This window comes from Lynx rufus, unplaced genomic scaffold (genome assembly GCF_022079265.1).
Source record: "Lynx rufus isolate CCGP_SWC_20201006 ecotype Redwood Valley unplaced genomic scaffold, mLynRuf1.p SCAF_11, whole genome shotgun sequence".
Classification (NCBI taxonomy): Eukaryota; Metazoa; Chordata; class Mammalia; order Carnivora; family Felidae; genus Lynx; species Lynx rufus.
This window is the reverse complement of record NW_025814825.1, coordinates 376,122-395,239: the sequence shown is the minus strand read 5'-3', so window position 1 is coordinate 395,239 and position 19,118 is coordinate 376,122. Positions and strand designations below refer to the sequence as shown.

General features: G+C 51.2%; 1 pseudogene; it reads left to right on the top strand.

Moving 5' to 3' along the window:
- The first annotated feature begins 2,673 nt into the window (after window positions 1-2,673).
- Window positions 2,674-16,852, top strand: LOC124507284 (src substrate cortactin-like; annotated as a pseudogene).
- Window positions 16,853-19,118: the final 2,266 nt, after the last annotated feature.

Genomic DNA, 19,118 nt, shown 5'->3' with positions numbered 1-19,118 from the left:
TACTCCCCTCCCTTCCCCATGCGATAGTATTCTAACCGTTTTGTCCCGTTACTTACCTGCTAACTCATGTGTGCTCAGTGTGAGCCCTGGCACATCCACTTCAGATTTACCCAGTGGCATCTAGGTAATAAAGCGATATGTATCGCTCAGCCACGTGGATTGATTGCAAGGAGGACAACAGCAAGGGCTCACGGTGCCACCTTATGCCCCGGGATTTACACGTGAATTCACCCACCCTCTGGGAATTCGACGCCCTGGGTTAGGTCAGGGTATGCATCAATGATTAAGTGACCATGTGGGTTGATACTGGTGGAAGATGGGTGATGGATTCATGAGGGTTTACTGTACATCTTCCTTTGGCATTTGTGCAGAAGTTTCTAGAATATAAAACGTTAGTAGCTGTTTAGAGATCCCATCCATGCGATAGATGGTCTCAGCCTGGAACGACTGCTCCCTGGCCCTCACTTTGGAACGTAAGGTAGCCCGGGTTCAAACTTTGAGCTGCACCGGCAGCGGAGACACGTCTCCCATCACAAATCAGCGTGCAAGTCCTACACGTCGCAATTCCATCTTGACCTTGCTTTCACATTTTGATTCGTGTGACATCAGGATGCGTCCTACAAGTGATGACGTCTTCGACCTGCTGAAACGTGGCCCATGATGACATCAAAGTCACGATTGGAGGTAGTTGCTTGTCTCCAACTCCCTTTGAGAGGTAGAGTCTAAGGCCTCCCCTTGAGCCTGGGCCGTCCTCAGTGACATGCTTGACCAAATGGATGTGTAGATGGGATGCTCGGGGAACCTGTGGTTCTTGAGTGTGACAGAGTTGCTCACAGATGTAAGCGGTGCGTGCTTGGCACTGGCTGGTTTCTAGGGGAAGAGAGGACTTGATTTCTCTACTCTGTAATTCATAACAATGCAGTGCCTGTCGAGGTTGGTGTATCATTTGTGGAAGTCGGTGGGGAGTCGGTGGCTTGATGAATTGGTGTCTTGGTCTCTCTGCAGTCGCAGTGACCGTTCATGAGAAGTGCAGCTGGCTTCTCCCTTGCTCCCTGAGTCACCCTGCTCTAATCCAGACAGCCTTCCCTGTGCTGTGCTTGTCTCTCAGCTGCATCACGGTCCCTTCAAAGAGGTTTCCTTGGGTTATTTATATATTTTTTCATGTCTATTTATTTTTGAGAGAGGGAGATAGGATGTGAGAAGGGGAGGAGCAGAGAGAGAGGGAGACACAGAATCAGAAGCAGGCTTCAGGCTCCCAGCTTATAGCCCAGAGGTGGACGCAGGGCTCGAACCCACAAACCTCGAGATCATGACCTGAGTCGAAAGTTGGATGCTTAATCTGGTTAGTCACGCAGGTCGTGTGTGTGGGGGGGTGGGTGGGTGTGTGTGGATGTGTGTGTTTGTGTGTGTGAGTATGTGTTTAACTCACAGGAATAGATTTTTTTCACTTGTAGCAAAGTCCTCATTTACAAGGAATAAACACAGGAGGCCATGAGGAGATGTATGCTGGCAGGTTGCAGTAATGATTTCTGTTAGCAGGAAGAGAAAACTTTATGCAGCTCTAAATCTTTGGAAACTTGTCATTTTCTGTATTTTCTCAATGTGTCTGAAAACCGGTTGAGCTATTTGGTTAGTCAAATGCACTTCCTCCTTCCCTCCTTCGGATTTCTTCACAAAGCCGTGTGAAGTGTGGGAGGATGTCCTGGAGTCCTGAAAAGGTCTGCACGCCTGACGACTTGCCCTGGCGGCAGACGTCCTCCTGACGTTTTTACTCTTCATCGTGTTACGCACGGATCCCTCCAGATGCCTGGGATTTCCTCAGTGGATCGCTGGGTTTCAGAGAGAGACCTGTGAACAGCCTCTCACCTTCCGCCAGGAAGAAAGGTCTGTGCCTTATCAAAATGAATGAAATCTCGCCATTTGCAGTTACATGCATGGAACTGGAGGATATTACGCTAAGTGAAATTAGTCAGTCAGAGAAAGAAAAAAGTCATATGACTTCACTCATATGAGGACTTTAAGAGACAGAAGGGATGAACATATGGGAAGGGAAACAAAAATAATATAAAAACAGGGAAGGGGACAAAACAGAAGAGACTCATAAATATGAAGAACAAACTGAGGGTTACTGGAGGGGTTGTGAGAGGGGGGATGGGCTAAATGGGTAAGGGGCACTAAAGAATCTACTCCTGAAGTCATTGTTGCACTATATGCTAACCAATTTGGAGGTAAATTATAAAAAAAAAAAAAAAACCAACAGAAAATTAAAACAAAAAAGAAAAGTCTGTGCCTTGTCACCATGGTATTCCTTCCCCTCGGACCACAGCAGTGAGTCCCTGGGCAAGGATGGGGTGGGGATTCTCCCTTTGGGTGTGCGGAGATCAGGCCAGGATAGAAATTTTTTCTGGGAGGATATTTTGTTGTTTATAAGGTAAAGTCAAGAAGGCGCCCGGCTGGCTCTGTTGGAACAGCATGTGACTCTTGATCTCGGGGTCACAGGGTCGTGAGATTGAGCCCCACGTTAGGTGTAGAGATTACCTATCAATCAATCAATCAGTCAATCAATCAATATAAATGAGTAACATTTAAAGAATCCAGCTCAGTTTCCAGTGTTGCCTGTGGTTTTCAAAGAGAACTCAGGAGCTGGGGAGCAGGAGCATATGGACCGTGGGCATGGCTGCCAGGCAGGATGTGAGGAATCAGGCACAGGTGCTCACCCTGCCCTCTGATGAAGCTGGCTTCCAGAAGGACCAGGAATGGTGTGGCCTTGCCGAGTTTTCCTGATGAGTCTAGAACAACAGGCAAAGCCCTCTTTCACCTTCACCTTCCGGGAGATTTAGCCTCACCGGCCCTCCCCAGAGACCCTGTCCTTTCGTGTGACAGTTTCCCCTGGTCCGAACTGCAGGCAGCTGAAGTCGTGCATGCAGTTGGGTGGCCTCTTTCCAGCTCGGGGCCATGGGGCACACTTGGCTGGAGAGGCAGAGACTGTGTACAAATCACACAACTTTCGTTCTGCCATTGTTTCGTTTGCGAATGGGCGCCCCGGCGAGACACTGCCTGGTTTCCCCTCCCAGGACTGAGATTTGAGGCTGATGTTTAACACTGCGTCCACAGTAGATGGCATCTGGGAAATTCGTGCCAGGCTTAGGATACCTAGAGAGAGGGGAGCGAGATTTGAGGTGGCCTTGAAGGGACAGTGTGGATCCTGCCTTACCTGCTAGCAAACTGTTGCCCTTTCAGGGCACAGTGACAGGGGTCGCATCTGGGCACTTGAGAGCTGTGCCCTGATTTGCCCCTCGCTGCCATCCCGGATTTGGACTTGAGGCCCAGTAGAGCTGGAGGGGGTGGGTCCACACAGGCTTTTGTTCTGGCTGAATTCAAGCCGCAGGAGCACCCCAGTGTGGCAACCCAAAAAGCACCCACTGGGTGTCCCCAGTTCAGACACATGGGTGGAGTTTCCCCTTGATCGACTTCAAATGGTGTTTCATTTGCTTCCTGGCCCAGGTGAAATTTTACTAGTACTGGTGTGGAAAACGAGTCGGGTCTCATACATAGTTTTCTCTTGAAACCTGTAAAAGTTCGAGTTTACATTTGCGGGTGGGAAAAGTCTTGTCCCGTTCAGGTGTGAGTCTGCTGCCCTTGGTCTCGGTGCCAGATGGACCCTTCTAGCACTGATGTGCTGGAGGTGGAGGGGACAGCACATCCTCTGAGATTCCCAGTAGGAGAAAAGTCCACATTGTACCGGCCAGATAGTTCCCCCGCGAGGTTTCGTGAAGCAGCCCTCCAAGAAATCACTTGAAAAAATGGACACAATTGTCAGAGCCTGAGTTAGGGATGTCACTATTACCCTTCCAGGAAGTACTTGAAATCGAAATGATTCCTATTGTTTCTTTGAAGTGAGAAAGTCCACGGAACCTAGGAATCGCTCACGTTGTTGGGCTCCTTCGTGTTGGGACAACACTGTTGTCATGACTTAGTGAAGGCATGTTTTCTTGCTTGCTTGCTTGCTTTCTTGCTTTCTTTTCTTTATTGGTGTTTATTAATGAGAGAGAGAGAGAGAGAGAGAGAGAGAGAGAGAGAGCCACAACGGGGGAGGGGCAGGGAGCGAGGGAGACAGAGGATCCAAAGTGGGTTCTGCACTGACAGCACAGACCCAATGTGAGGCTGGGACTCACGAGCGGCAATATAATGACCTCAGCCAAAGTCAGACGCTTAACAGACTGAGGCCCCCAGGTGCCCCTGGAAGGGTGTATTCTTAATGGATGACTTAAATGCATGGGTGACTTTTTGTTTTCCAGAACATTGTCTCAATCGAATTGAAGCCGGAATGTTTCTGATGGTGTAAGATGCCCTTTGAGAGCAGTGTTAGAAATCCCACATGATGTTTCTTTTGTGTCTGATGTAGTCATTCCTGCACGGGGCTGTGGGTGGGCATTTGGTGGCCCAGCTTCCCAGCCCCCCCAAGCTGAGAGCTGTCACACTGTGGCCAGAGAGCTTGTTGGGTGGCCTCTGAGAGCCGTTCTCCCAGGCGTCCCTGACCCCGGGCCCTGCTCTTTCACATGTGGAATCTTAGGAAGGCCACACCATGTCCATTCCCCAGGATGAGGGGGTGCTGATGAGACCCATGGGAGACCGACCCTATTTTGTGGTATGAGTCACCAGTGTCCTTCTGTCTCCCTTTTCCCAAAGGTGATTTTCCTCTTGTTTTCATTTGGCTTGTCTGTGTTTCTTACAATCCCCTGTGTGGGCTTCACTCCTCATTGACTACACTTTTCTGAATGATGTAAGTGGCAAAGAGCAGAGATGGGGGCCAAGACCGTGAAAGTTTCTGGGCACCATGAGCACATCAAGGAAGAGACTATCTTAATGCTGGTGTGAAATTGGTCTTTTGAAAGGCAGAGACACAGACCAGGGGGACACAGCTTTCCTGTGAACCCACACGGGCACGACTTGGTCTGTCTCGGGAGCTGATGTTCCCACAACACGTGACTCCATGCTTCTATACATGTGTTTGCATAGGTACGTGGTGGCTTAGAATCTCCCATCACAAACAGTTCCTGTATTGATGATTCTAGCATCTTGTCTTCAAGAGCAGAGATTTCATCAAGGGACTCGGTCACCTACGCTCTCTGCAAGTGGGCGTTCCTGCCACACACCGTGTCTTTGAATACTTTCGACCTTAAACTCCCCTCCACGACTCTAATTTTCCTGCTTTGTCACTGCGCGTGGGGTATACTGGGGAGCTGCTTTCTAAGTCCCATATTCTCATGAAAAGCCCCAAATAGGAGAGCCGAGGGATTGTCCCGTGGGAGAGCGGGCCCTGCACCTGACTCGGCATGGCCTTATGCTGCCACCTCTCCCGGTGGTGTTTCCTAGTCAGGAAGTGTAGGTAAAAGGATCCTTGAAACCGTGCTCAGACTTTTCTTTAGGATGCACCGGCTTCCGATTGGACCTTCCCGTCCCTACTGTGAGGGACCATCCCTCTGATCTGTTTGGGTCCCCTGCGGTGCTTGACTTCCTCGGCCCCAATATCTTTCAGGAAAATGAGGCTGTTCTTGGCTGAGGCAGTGCCAGGAAATCATCCCCAAAAGAGGGTGAAGTCTGTAGTGTGGGTATTTTAGACACAAGTGTAGGTTCCTCCCTGACTTGCTGAGCCCACACCTTCCACAGAAGCCACGTGAGGATGTCGAGGCCCTGGGAGCCGACTCCCGAGCCGGTGAAGTCACCATTGCTCTCCTCATCGTTTCTGTTCCCGTGGCTTTGAAACATGCTGGATGTTGGGAGAACCCCTGGGACAGTTGTGGGCACCCTGTGGCCGTTCCAGGTGTTGGAGCCGGTTCTACCCCCGTCACCATTCCCAAGGACACTGGGCAGTGGCCAGGGCTGGTTTGCTTTTTCGCTATACTCTGGGATTGCCATCCAGATGTGTGGACGTGGTGACCCCTGGACAGCCCTGTGGGGTGGCCTTTGTGCCATTTTGTGGTCCCCTGATTGTGACAGCTCTAAAGGCTTCTTGACCTGCCATATTTTGACCACAGCTTGTGATCTGCTTCACTATTCCCGGTGTTAAATGTAGAAAGGGGCTTTCGATGATAAATTCTGATAGTGTCTTGTGTCACCTTCGAATGTGTAAGAATATGTGAAAGCAGTAGTACTTCAAGTAAAGAGATGCTGTCTAAACGTTTTGCCTCACTGTCTTTGACGAGCGTCCTCAGAGTCTCTGCGATGTGGGATTGTTGACTTGGTTTCCACCTCTGCTATGAGCTGAGGCTTGCAAAAGTACTTCTCCTAATCCCACTACCTGATGAAAGGGAACCTTTTCTCCATATGAATATAGAAAATTCCCATTTTAGGTCAGCTACTCTTGGATTTGGGGTGACTCACTGGCCCGGAGCACATTAGTTTCTGTTTTCCCTGTAAACTTGACTCTGAGCTCTACTGACAAGATGGGCCTGGCAGACTAAGGGGAGACTGGCAAAGGCAGGGACTGGGGGTGTGGAGGAATGGGGCCTAGTGGTGTAGAGATCCCACCACGTGACCTCACGTGTCATCTTAGAAGGCACCGACGCCCTCCCACCATTCCCAGTTCTTTCCCTTCCCTTCCCTTCCCTTCCCTTCCCTTCCCTTCCCTTCCCTTCCCTTCCTTCCCTTCAAGCATACACAAGTTGAGAGAGAATGATTTTTAAGAACACCAGACCCTCAAGGAAAAGAACTTGAAAGAGGAACAAAAGCCTCTCATGGTTATGGCAGGAAGTTTGGCATGTGGCAGGACCGGATGGACAAGGTCGGTGTTCGCAGAATGTGCCGGTTCACTGTGGGCACAGACTTGGCGAAGGAGGGGCTCAGACTTCTTGCAGAAGAGCTTTGAGTCCATGCGGTGAAGGTGAGATCCTCCTCTGTTGACTGACCTTTCTCATGAGGTGTTCCTGCGTTTTAGAAGCTCTTTTAGGATTCTCATGTGTGCCGGGGTGTGGGCAATGTGGCAGAAGGCCTTACTGGGGGGCGGTGGGGGGGCTCTGGGTGGAGGACAGAAGCCCAGAAGCATCTTGAGTGTGGGTGTTGGTGTCACGGCTGCCCCCAGTTCACCACGAGCCTAATCTGAGCCAGTCTGTAGACCAGAACCAGATCAGAGACTCTCCTTCACGGCACAGGTGAGCCTTCAGCCAGCTGGCGCCAGAACCAGATCTGGGGCTGTCCTTCAGTGCGCAGGCGATGCTTCAGCCACCAGGTGCTTTGCTGTCCTTCAGGCATTGACGACCTTGACAGAACAGTCCAACATGGCCCTCTGTGTAGAGTCACTTCCCGTGAGTCCGGGAGAGAGCACTCTCTGAGGACAGTGGGCGACCTTCCTCTGCCATCCAGCTATAGGGTTCAGCATGGTTGACTGCACACATCAGCCTTTGGTGGCACTTTGCATCCTCTGTCCTGAGACACCCGGAGCTCGGCCGCTCTATTCCACGCCCTATGCAAGAGACTACGGTGTAGGGGGTGGTGTGTTACATGTTTCTCCAGGGAGGTACCTGTGTACATTCTGCAGACCTCCCTGTAGAGGTGAATTTCCCAGTTTGAGCAGTGTCTCTTATTCTGACCCAACAGATGTCTGCCTCTGCTCTGCATAGACGGGAAGCCATCAGCTGATACGGAATTTCTGGTCTATAATTCTAACCTGTGCCTTGTAATCCCAGATGCTGCTCAGATCGGGCTCAGTGTTGAGCCAAGTGCAGAACTGCACCACTGGGTCACAGTGAGCCACGCTGAACTGTGTTCACACAGAGCAGATATTTGGGGCGTCCTCGGGGCACCACACATCAGGTCTGGAATTTGCCTACGCTGGGGTTGGACCAAGAGTGAGCTACAGGAAACAGACAGGGACGTTTCCTGGTGTGACTGTCATTCCCAGAGATATCTAGACAGGCAGAGTGGGGAGTGGAATCATCTTTGGATTCTACAAAGTTGCCTGGTTGCCTTTTGCAGTACAGACAACCCGTCACCCCCGTGTGCTTCGGACAGTGAGAGAAACAGGTAGAGGCCTTTCCTTCCTGAAACAAAGCCTGTGCCCATGGGGTTGTAGGGATTTGAAACGGAGAGACATTCATGGTCTGTCTGGGTCTCTAGCTCTGGGTTGGCAAAATGACACATTGGGGCAAACAATGAATCTATCAAGGAGAAGCTTGATGGCAGTAACAACAAAGCTGTCACTGCTGGCTTCTCTGCTTCTGTCGTCCTCTCAACACCTTGGGCTCTGGCCTTACTAGGCCCCAAAGCTTCCCTGAGGAGCCCTCCTTCCCTCCAGCCTGTCTGCAGCTGCCTTTCCCCCGTGTCTTCTGCCTGTGGTCCTTCGCTCACTCTGGACATTACTGTATTTCCGTGGAGGCTCTCTGGGGCTGGGACCTGTCCTTCTTACCTCGTGCCTGGCCTGGCACCGTGCAGGCGCTCAGCGATATCTCACGAGTTACCAGCCGGTGCAGTGATGGTACCCAGACAGCTGACGGAAATGCTCAGGTGTCTACACCTGGTATAGTGGGGAGACTGCCCTTACAGATGAATTTGGTGGGGTGCTGCCATGGGCTCACAGCTCCTCTCCCCGTGCCTCCCTACACCTGTAGGCAAGCTTGGCTTCCAGCTCTTCCAGATTGGACCAACTTGTCAGAAATCTAGGTGGCTCAGTCTATTATGTGTCTGACTCCTGGTTTCGGCTCGGGTCCTGATCTCACGGTTCCTGGGTTCGAGCACTGCATCGGGCTGTCTAATGTCAGTGCAGAACCTCCTAGGGATTCTCTCTCTCTCAATATCTCTGCCCTCCCTGAAATGCTCTGTCTTTGTCTCACTCAAAATAAAAAATAAAGATAAAAAAATGAGACTCAAAAATGCATAACTCTGCAGTTATTTGTAACCTGTCCCCTCTGAGTTGGAAAGAGCCCTGAGATCCCTGTGTTAAGATTTGAGGAGAAAGTGATGGAGTCTTGGAGAGCAAAACTCTGCTCGGGCAGGCACGTGTTTGCATGAGTGTGGCCTGGGCAGGTGTGGTAGCCGCCAGGCCCCAGTCTACACTGCTGTCTGGCTCCTGCCCTTGTCTGCAGGGGAGCCGGTGAGGCGGACCTCATTCCTGCTCTCGCTCCTGGGCTCGTTCCTGGCCTTGGCCCAACCCCCTGCCTGGAGCATGAGACTAGGCTTTCAGACCACGTCCCGCCCGGTGCTGATGCCTAGTTATACGCATGATTTTCTCAGTTGGATCGACCTGTTTTGATTAAAAAAAAAAAAAAACTTGGAAAAATTGCCACTCTGCATCTCTGGCAGTACTCTTAGAGAAACTCTCTTACAACTTCTTTCTGCTAAGTTTTGTGCTGGGGAGTCCCTTCCGCAGGCTGTCCTCCAGGGGAGCTTTGTCAGCACTTTCGAGTGGACGCCTGGAGGCCGTGGGAGGCCAGTGTGCCTCAGGTCTCCAGGCAGGATGGACATCAGAGCAGAGCCGGGGAGGGGAGAGAGTGGCAGGGCTCCGACGTTTGGAATAAGCCTCGCCGCTCTCTCCCTTGAACTGTGCTGAGAAGGGCCTCCTGATTTCCTCTTCCTCCCGGCTCCTCCTGACCCAGGTATCTTGTAGGGCCCTGGAGAGACCAGGTGGAGGGGTGTCTATGCGCCGTGTCCCAGGCAGTAAGAGGGAAGGTTCAGATGCCCGCACTGGGTCACACGTCTGGGCCGTCCACACTGGGGACAGAGCCTGGTGCTGGGAGGCCAGGCAGGGCCGGGGGCTGCCTGGGAGCTCGGTAGTCCATATTTTCAGCTTTGGAGGATGTGGCACATCTGGCATTTACTGAATTTGGTGGGCACATCTCAGAACCGGGCTTATATATAAATGCTCGGTGGGGGCTGCCTTCCAGAAGCTTTGTTTGCAAAGTGCTGTGGTGCCCGGTGTGGCACGGAGGCTATGGGTGGCTGACCCCGCCGAGGCCAGAGTGGCGGGAAGCCTAGACTTTGCTGCGTGGCAGACCCTGTATGCGGATAGAGCGGGCGTTGCAATTGCAGTTTCTGTGTAGAGTGGTGGAGTGCATGGTGTCACCAAGAGCGTGAGTCTGTCTCCGCCTGTCGCCGCAAATCTCTGGTCCTCATTCCTACGCCACACGGTAGGCAAGTGCCTCGCTTTACAGAGCTAGTGATTGTATCGCCATCTGTGGGTGCCAGGTGTCAGACTCGGCTGTGGATGGTCCCGGCCTCGTGGCCCTTTCCCCACGCCCCTCAGATCACAAGCCCCACCTGGTAGGGTCTTGGGTGGCTTCGGGGATCCCTCCTCCACCAGCTTGCACACAGAGCCTGTTCCCAGGAGGAGCCCTGGTGTGGACAAAGGTGGGGGCCTGTTCCCCGAGGACCATGGCCGGGGGTGTCTGATACAGCTGCTATGCCCGGCAGCTGACACCTTTGCTCTGCGACCTGTTTCAGTCAGCTGTCGGCCACGAGTATCAGTCGAAGCTCTCCAAGCACTCGTCCCAGGTCCGCTCCATCAGGGGCATTCGAGGCAAGTTTGGTGTCCAGGTGGACAGCGTTGACCAGGTGAGTGAGAGGTCATGGGAACCAGAGTGCAGGGGATGGAGCCCCTCCCTCTAGACCAGGGAATGCACTGGGCCTCTCGAGATAGCGCCTCGACTCAGGCCTGTGGGGTGGCAGTCCAGGTGCAGAGCTTCTAGAAGCCCCCCGCCCCAGCCCCTGACTCTGAGATGATTTGCCAGGTTAAGAAGTGAGAAGAGGAACACTGTTTCTTGTAGAAATCCCCCACATTGGTATCTAGAGATCAGATAGACCAGGGACAGACAGCCTTCCACTGCCTAAGACTGTGCCCGTGGGGACCATTTCTAGCCAGCCTCCCTGCATGGGTATCACTGTGACCCGGTGGTGTTCAGGGCAGACATGGCAGAGTGCCGCACACGTGCCCGTTTCCAGGGCTAAGGCCCGGTGTCCTGGCGCCTCTGGGCCTCAGTCTCTCAGTCTCTGACTGAGGGCCGTGTATACCCTGTTTTACATCACAGCAGTTGGGTTTTGGAGTTAACCCTCTGTCTGCATTCAGGCTTTACTACATGTGAGCTGCGGTTCTGCACTAACTGCCTGTAAAACGGGGCGACGGGGATTCCTGTCTCCTAGGGCCGTGTGCGCAGATGCCCCCCCACCATGCCCGTTGTCGTTACTGACGATAGTATTGTTCTTGGAAGAGCTCATGGAAACGCAGGTGTGCGTGTGGCGGGAGGGGGTCGCCGAGGGTTGGCATTGGGGGGCTGAAGTTCACGAGCACAACTTGCCATGCAGGGCCTGCGGGTGGCTACCGGTCCACCCGCACTGCCTACTGGGCGTTGCAGAATGTTTCATGGCCGAAAGTTTCCATCCCCAGAGCGTTGGGCGTGAGGTAGGCCTGCCCGTGGCTTAGGAAGGCAGAGGTCAAAAAATAACACGGTTTGCAGGTTTCAAACCTTTCACATGCATTCTGGGATCAGATGACCTGTTTGGAGACCTCTAAAAACATGTTTCCCTTCTTGTGGTAATTGCACTCTGCTGTGGGCTTTGACTAGCAGGGGAAAACTGCGAAACACGCCTCTCAGAAAGGTAAGGCCTGAGGCCAGTCGAGCGGGGGGAGAGGCCAATGTCCTCGGAGGTGGTTTCCTGGCGAGTGCAGTGTCTCCTCTGGGGAAGACTGTGCTCTCCGGGTGTGTGGGTCCTGTGTCACCGCCACGGAAGCTGTCTTTCTGAGCAGTGTTCCCTGGACAGTCGTCTCTGGGGCCCGGTCAGTGAAGAGCTAACTTCCCCCCCAACAATGTAAACCCGAGCCTTTCAATTAATGATGGTTCACTTTTACTGGACACGGGTGCTCTCTAATACGTCATTGGCTGACCTTTCAGTTGTGCCCATGTTTTAGAACCATTTTTACCAATGAAAGAGTGTCACCTTCTCAGAGGACTTGATGTGTCTTGAGCAAGCCGGTTACTTCCGCCTCTTGCTTGTCATCAGATGAGCCAGGGCACGGGTGCTGTGGCCAGGTGTGGACATTTCCTGTCCCTTTGGAAAGGGATGGTAAGTGCGTAGCTTCCAAAGGGTTACTTTCCCGAGTGGGAACGCGGCTCGTTTCTGCCCCAGGAAGCAGGTGCCCATCACAGGCTTGGGGTCCTCGCTGCCCAGTGCACAAGTTGTAGGCCGAGGCCGGCTCCCTGGTGTGTGACCGTGGGTGGTGTTTTCAAACGTGTGGGTCATGTCCTGGCGACTCCTAATTCCGGAATGTTGCTGTCGTGAGCGATTGACGAGAGACCAGTCCATCGTCGGTCTCTGTCCCCGACCCCTGTCCAGTCCCCTCAAATTACTCGATTGACTTTGGCATCAAGTACAGCCTCAAGGCAAAGCACGTGGACAAGAGTGTCGTGGACTACAATTTCCAGGGCATGACTGAGAAACACGAGTCACAGAAAGGTCAGCCTGTGGCAGCACGTCCTCACCGCTTGGGGCCCCCTCGTGGGGGACACATCCTGCATCCCCATAACAGGACCCGGGGAGACAGGCCCACATTGTACTCACGTAGCCTTTTTACCTGAACGTGTGAGAGCACTCCTGTCTCTTCCGTGGATTTAGGGGGATTGTCGTCCTTCGGATGGCAGCTCAGCCCCAGTCCTGTGAAGGGCCCAAGTCTCCCAAGCTAGTTCCTTCTTCTCTGGACCATGGGATCCAGGCGCTATGCAGTTTTTGAAGTTAAAAATCTTGTTCTCTTGTGTCATAGACATAAGTGATTATTAAGAAGCGTAAATTTCTAGAAGAGGAATTGCCGGGTCACAGAAGGTGGAATGTAAAATTTGGGTGGATGCTGCCAGATTGTCCCTGCAGGCCCTGCTGGTTTTCCTGTCCCTCGTTAAAACCCCTGCCAGGCATCAGTTATACACCGATGTGTGCATGCGGGGGGTGTTAGAGACGCAGTACCCTCCCGCAGAGGCTGCAGATTGTTGGCTCTTTTGCAATGTTTTATTTCGCGTGCGTGTTAAAAATGTTCATAAAGATTTTATCTTTTTTAAGTCATCCGTACACACGTGTGCTGCTCAAACATACAACCCCTATATCACAAGTCAATAGCTCGCACAACTGAGTCACCAGGAGTCCATGCACGTTTAAATTTTTGTGTGATTTTATTGGTTTATTTGTTTATTTATTTATTCATTTATGTATGTATGTGTGTGTGTATTCATGCGTTTATTTATTTACTTATAATAAACTGGGAAGCGGCAGAAAGAGGGAGAGAGAGATTTCCAAGGAGTCTCCACACTGTCAGTGCAGAGCCTGACGCGGGGCTTAAACTAGCGGGCCACGAGATCATGACTTGAGTGAAACCAGGAGTCTGATGCTTCACCAAATGAGCCACCCAGGTGCCCGTGCACGTTTCAGATTTTGAAAATCATTGGCAACCGTTAACAATAGAGAGTTCACGTATTAATTAAAAACCCAGAGATCTTTAAAAGATGAATTAAACCCCACGACTGCAAACACCACCAGCTCGGCATTTCCCCAGGGAAGTTGCAGGTGCTCCCGCGGGACACTTCCTGTCACTGGCCTGCCCGTCTGTCGTGAGGCGGTGGACTTGGGCCTGGAGTGCGCATCCCCTGCCTGCTACCCATGTCCCTCTGCCCGCCGCGCACCCTGTGGTAGAAACCGCCTGTGTAAAATACACCACACTATTTCATTGCATTGTTTCTGACAATGAGTGGAAGCTGGGCTTGCTGCCTTGGTTGGCTATGCTGTTCTGTAGCAGACAGTCATTCGAAAGACACGGCAATAGCAGCATCAAAGGTCTGTAGGGCAGGAACCACACAAGCTGCCTGAACCTCTTGGGCACAGACGGCACACTGGGCTGGAGTCAAAATGAGGCTCATAAGAGAGCCCCAGTCCAGGCCCACATGGAGTAAGTACCACAAGTATTTTTTTAAAAGTGCCCGTGGTAAAAGGGCTGTGATGGACATGCAGCTGAACCGATTGTTGCAATTCTTTTGCTATTGGAAAGAGCAGGCCTTCGTGGACCTATTGCCCATGTTGCTTGACGACGGAAACAGAGGAATTGACCAGCCTTATGGGGTTCCTTCGTGTGTTCTCTTTTGTATGGGGGCGAGGACTTTGTCAGAACCGGTCGGTGAGGTTTTTAGAGGCTCCACATCCTCCCACCCTTTGGAGGGAGGGAGAGTATCTCTCGTCTGCAAAGGCACCAAAGGCACAGGCTGACTGTCAAAAAGCTCAGGTCTTTCCTCTATTCGGGGTAATTTGACATCTGTATAGACATCCTGTGAACTCAAGGGGAGAGGGGCAGTGTCAACACTGGACCAAGCGAGGATGACCTCAGGGGGAATGTTACCCCCTCAGAATGCCCAGCTTTAAGTGTTTTCCCTACTTGTTCCCAATTGTTAAGACCACAATTTCCTTGTGTGGGGAACAAAGGGCAGTGTTGCTGGGTAATCATTAATAATGTAAGGAGTGCTTTCTGATTGACAATGGTGTCCACCAAATTTTCCAAAGTCTGTAAAATACAAATGTATTGTTCCTGTTGTGAGGAGAGATGGTTTTCCATAGTGAGTTTCTCAAAAGTCCATGGCAGCGAATCCTAATAGAGTTTTACTTCATCCCTTACCTTTTTTCCTTTGCTTTTTGTTTCTTCAATTCCATATATGAGTGAAATTATTGCATGGTATTTGTCTTTCTCTGACAGACCAATGTCAATTAGCATCATACTATCTACTTCAAACATGTCCTTGCAAATGGAAAGGATCTATTCCTTCTTTTGGGTTATGTGTGTGTGTGTGTGTGTGTGTGTGTGTGTGTGTATGGATATGTATGTATATCTATATCTGTCTATCTATATACATGAATGTATATCCATCTGTATATGTTCATGTCAACATATATAAATATATATCCATAAAACTATATCCATATATCAATATATATAAACATATATATTTATCCATATATCAATATATATCCCCTTATATATATACCTATCTATCTATCTATATATATATATCTACCTATCTATATATCTATATCTATATAGGAGACGGATGGAGGTACAGAGTATGATGTTAAGTGAAATAAGTCAATCAGAAAAAGGCAAATACCATGCAATAATTTTCCTCATATGTTGAAGTAACAAACAAGCAAATGGAAAAAATGAGAGAGAGAGAGAGAGAGAGAAAGAACAGACAATCAAGAAACAGACTCTTAAGATTAGAGAACAATCTGATAGTATCAGAAGGGTGGTGGATGGCACTGGGGGGTGGTGAAATCGGTGATGCGGTTGAAGCGGTGTCCTCGTCATAAGGAGCACAGAGTGATCTATGGAATAGTAGACCGGAAAGTAATATAATTCTTCATATAAACTAACTGGAATTTAGAAACAAAACAAGAAAAGACACTGTGAAAAAGAAAGAAACTTAAATGAGGACCTATCCACTCATTGACTAGGTGAATTACATGAGAACTTAGTTATGACACTCTTGCCATGCCTCCAGTGGGTTGAGAGCTACCTTGGAGGAAGTGACAGTGTCTTCTAAGGCACATAGGACTTTGACACTGCTATTGTGGTGTCTTTGGAATGACCGTCGGCTGCAGGGCAGTATTCCCAACCAAGGCAGCAAGGCCAGCTTCCAGTCATTGGCAGTCAATCAATGCCCTGAAATAGTGCAGTGTATTTTACACAGGCCATCCCTCATATAGGGACTCTTACTCTCTCTTTCATTTCTTCTCCCTATACACTCTGGCTACTCTACCTGTATGTGTGGGCTTCTCCCTCATTCATTTCCTGGATTAAGAACTATGATGATGGGAGCCAATTGTCTTGTTAGGGAAACTGGTCTGGATCACCCGGCAGAAGAACCAAGCGGCACTCGGAGCTCTTGGAAGGAAGGAGGTTTATTTTACACCAGTGGGCCCAGAGGAGATCATTCTCCAGAGATCTGAGCCCAGAGCATCAATAGAGGGGACAATGTATCGTCCTCGGTTACTTCAGCACCCCTCATGAGTAGTAATTTGGTGCCTGTGGCAAGCAGGGTAGGAAGGAAATCCCGGGAGGGTAGTCTTCAGACTAGGACTAGAATTCCCTTATCAGTCCTGTTGGCCCTCTTCTCAGAGATTGTTCCCTAACATTACACCCTTGGATGCCCCTTTAAACAGACCTAGTCTCTATTAGAGGGCATCATCTTCATTTCTTATGGGCTGGTTCCGTTTCTTAGTTCCCTGACTTTGGTTGTGACTATTCCTGACTGATTTACAAAATAACAGCATTTTCTTTCCCAAGGAAGATGCAGGTGTCCCCTTTATCGGCAGTGAGGAGGCCAAGTGCCCATCTGTTCTAGAGGGCAACTCCTGCCACGGATCTTAATTTTCTCTGTAATGACGCTAAGGAGTCGGCCACTGGTTAGTCCCACAGAAGCGCCTGTGACTCCTATGCCAGTCCTCTCCCCGTGGCTATTCCTGACCCTCGGCAGATGGGTAGTAACACAGATCATTTAGCCTAGGCCTTAAGGCTGAACATTATTCTAAGCATCAACTTTTATCCTGAAAATCATTTAATCTCTTTTTTCCGAAGCTTGAGGCACATACGTCAGTGTAAACACTTCCATTGGCCACCTCCTTACTGGCAGGCAAACTAGCATACCCAAAGAGGAACCTTTTAAATCTCCCAGAGTCTTCCATTCAGTGTACCCCATACTTCCAAATGGGGCCCAGATTAAAGGAAATCAATACCAACAAAATGTCCTATCCATAAGAGGAAAGTGAGTGCGGATGGGAACATCTCTCTATTTCCCCAGCTTTCTGGGGCAACCTCTGCCAACCCGATGGCAAGGAGTAACACAGTCTACTGATTTTATCAGACTGGCGATTCCTCGAGCTTCTGCCATGCACAGACCAGCCAGCTTCCGGGGTGTGGCTGGAGCAGGGCTGAAGATCCTAAGAATGTAGGATTCTCCGAAAGGTCACTCTGAGTGGGTTCGTCGGACACGGGTCAGTCTTCCAAGTCAGGGGCTCCTCGGGATTGGCCCTCTTGACTCTGGAGGGGTGGTCCCATGGAGTGATACCCGTAAATGGCCCTGTCTACTGTCTATTGAGAGGGCCTTTTGCAGTCTTTGACACCGGGCAAGTCCCCTGGTGAGAGGGGGTGTAGACGTGCAGGCAGCCCCACAGCACAAAGTGCAGTCTTACATCCTGGTCACCTTGGCGGGTGATGATGTTGCCCGCTGTGGCATGATGGGGAAAGACATGGCCGTTGAGGAGGGAGTGGTCACTGGCTCCCCTGCAGGTTCAGGTAGTAGGGCTCCAGTGAGGTCATGCTGGCCATGATTCTCCCTTGGCTCCTCGATAGCTGAGGCACTGACCACCTGCTTGGAGCCATGCACAGGGCTGGTTCGGTCCAGGAGGCCAGGGCCAGGGAAGAGGCGCAGGGGCTGGATCCCGTGGCTGAAGAGCTCATCGGTCAGACCCAGGTGGTTGTGAAGTGCCAGAAAGGTTTCCCACTGTAACCTCACCAGGATGATCTGCCCCACCTGCACCAAGCTCTCGGGGTACTTGGTGGACACGGCAGAGAAGGCCTCCACTGGCGGTTGCAGCACGTTGAAGTCTCAGGCCACCTGGGCAGACAGTGCCCTGGGGGTGCTGGTGGCTGGTGATGATGTCCAAGATGCTCAGGAGGCTGTTGATGCTGTCCCCGGGACCGTTTCCTTCACACACATTCCTTCCCATCAGGCCCCCACCGAAAGGGCTCCAGAAGCCCATCCTGCACCACATAGTTACTGGCATCCGTCTGGCCTGGCCAGTAGACGTAGTCACCCTGGCTGAGCTGCTGGAAGAACACGTGTCAGCAGAGCTCCAGGAAGAGCAGCTTCTCGACGCGGCCCAGCACCTGGACATGCTTGAGCATGTAGAGCACCTTGGGGGGCAGGTGGGAGTTATTCGGATCACCCTCATCAAGTCAGCTTCAAGCACCATGGGTGGGTGCTCCTTCTGGGGCAGTGTTGGCGCCTCCTTCTGGATGCCAGGATCCATAATAGCTGGGGCCATCCGGAGCTGGGGATTCCTCAACTCATTCCCAGTCTGCATTCCAGCAGGATGAATACGGCTGTGACCATTACCTCGAGTCCATCCCCAATCGTCATGTCCAGCACCTCCTTATTAGCTGCTTTCTTAGCGGCTCTGTCGGCCAGACGTTTTCCTTGTGCTGTAATGTTGTCTGCATTCTGGTGTCCTTTGCAGTGTAGAACTGTAACTTCTTTGGGAAGCCAGACAGCCTCGAGGAGCTTTCTTCCCTGCCTCGGCAAGGCCCTTTCCTTTGTAGGTTGCTTTCTCTTGGTGTGTGTGCAGTAGCAAAGGTGTACTGGGAGTCAGTTGAGTCACTTGTCCTTGCGAATGGTGAGGGCTCAGATTAAGGCATGTCACTGCGTACCCTGCCTTTTGAACGCCCTGCCCTCTGTGATGAAACTTCTACCATCACTGAACCGGGTGAGGTCTGGGTTCTGTCCAACCTGCTCACGCAGATCTGAGCAGCTTGCAAATATTTTCTTGGCCACCTCAGAACAGTCATGAACTGGTTACCCTTCCTCAGAAGGTAGGAAAGTTGCAGGGTTCTGCATCTGCACTGTTCTAAGAGTGACCAGTGGATTCTCACAGAGGAGCCCCTGGTACTGTGCTAGCCAAGAGTTGGAGAAGCATGAGTTTCTTCTCATGCACAAAGAGATTCTACACTGAAACAGTCTGTAGCCAGCCAAAACCTGCTGGCAAGGGGCCCTCAAGGATGCCCAGAGGTACATCGAACTCATCACCTAGAATCTGAGAGCAGCAAGCCCCCCACCAACCTACTACACAACTGTCTATCAACTCTCCTCCTCCCCCAGGATGAGCCCAGTTCTGGCTCTGCAGACATTGGCAGCAATCGGTGAGAGTCCCTGGGCCTCTGTGGCCTTCCTTTTTTTTTTCTTTTTTTTTCACCCAGGGCTGAGAGCTGCCACCTCTCCCAGGCTGAGTCACAACAAAGCTCTCTTAAATGAACACCAAAGCATAAATCCACTCTGTCATCAAGAGTCACCTTAGGGCACAGTCTCAGCCTCCTCCTTGGGGCTTCTGAA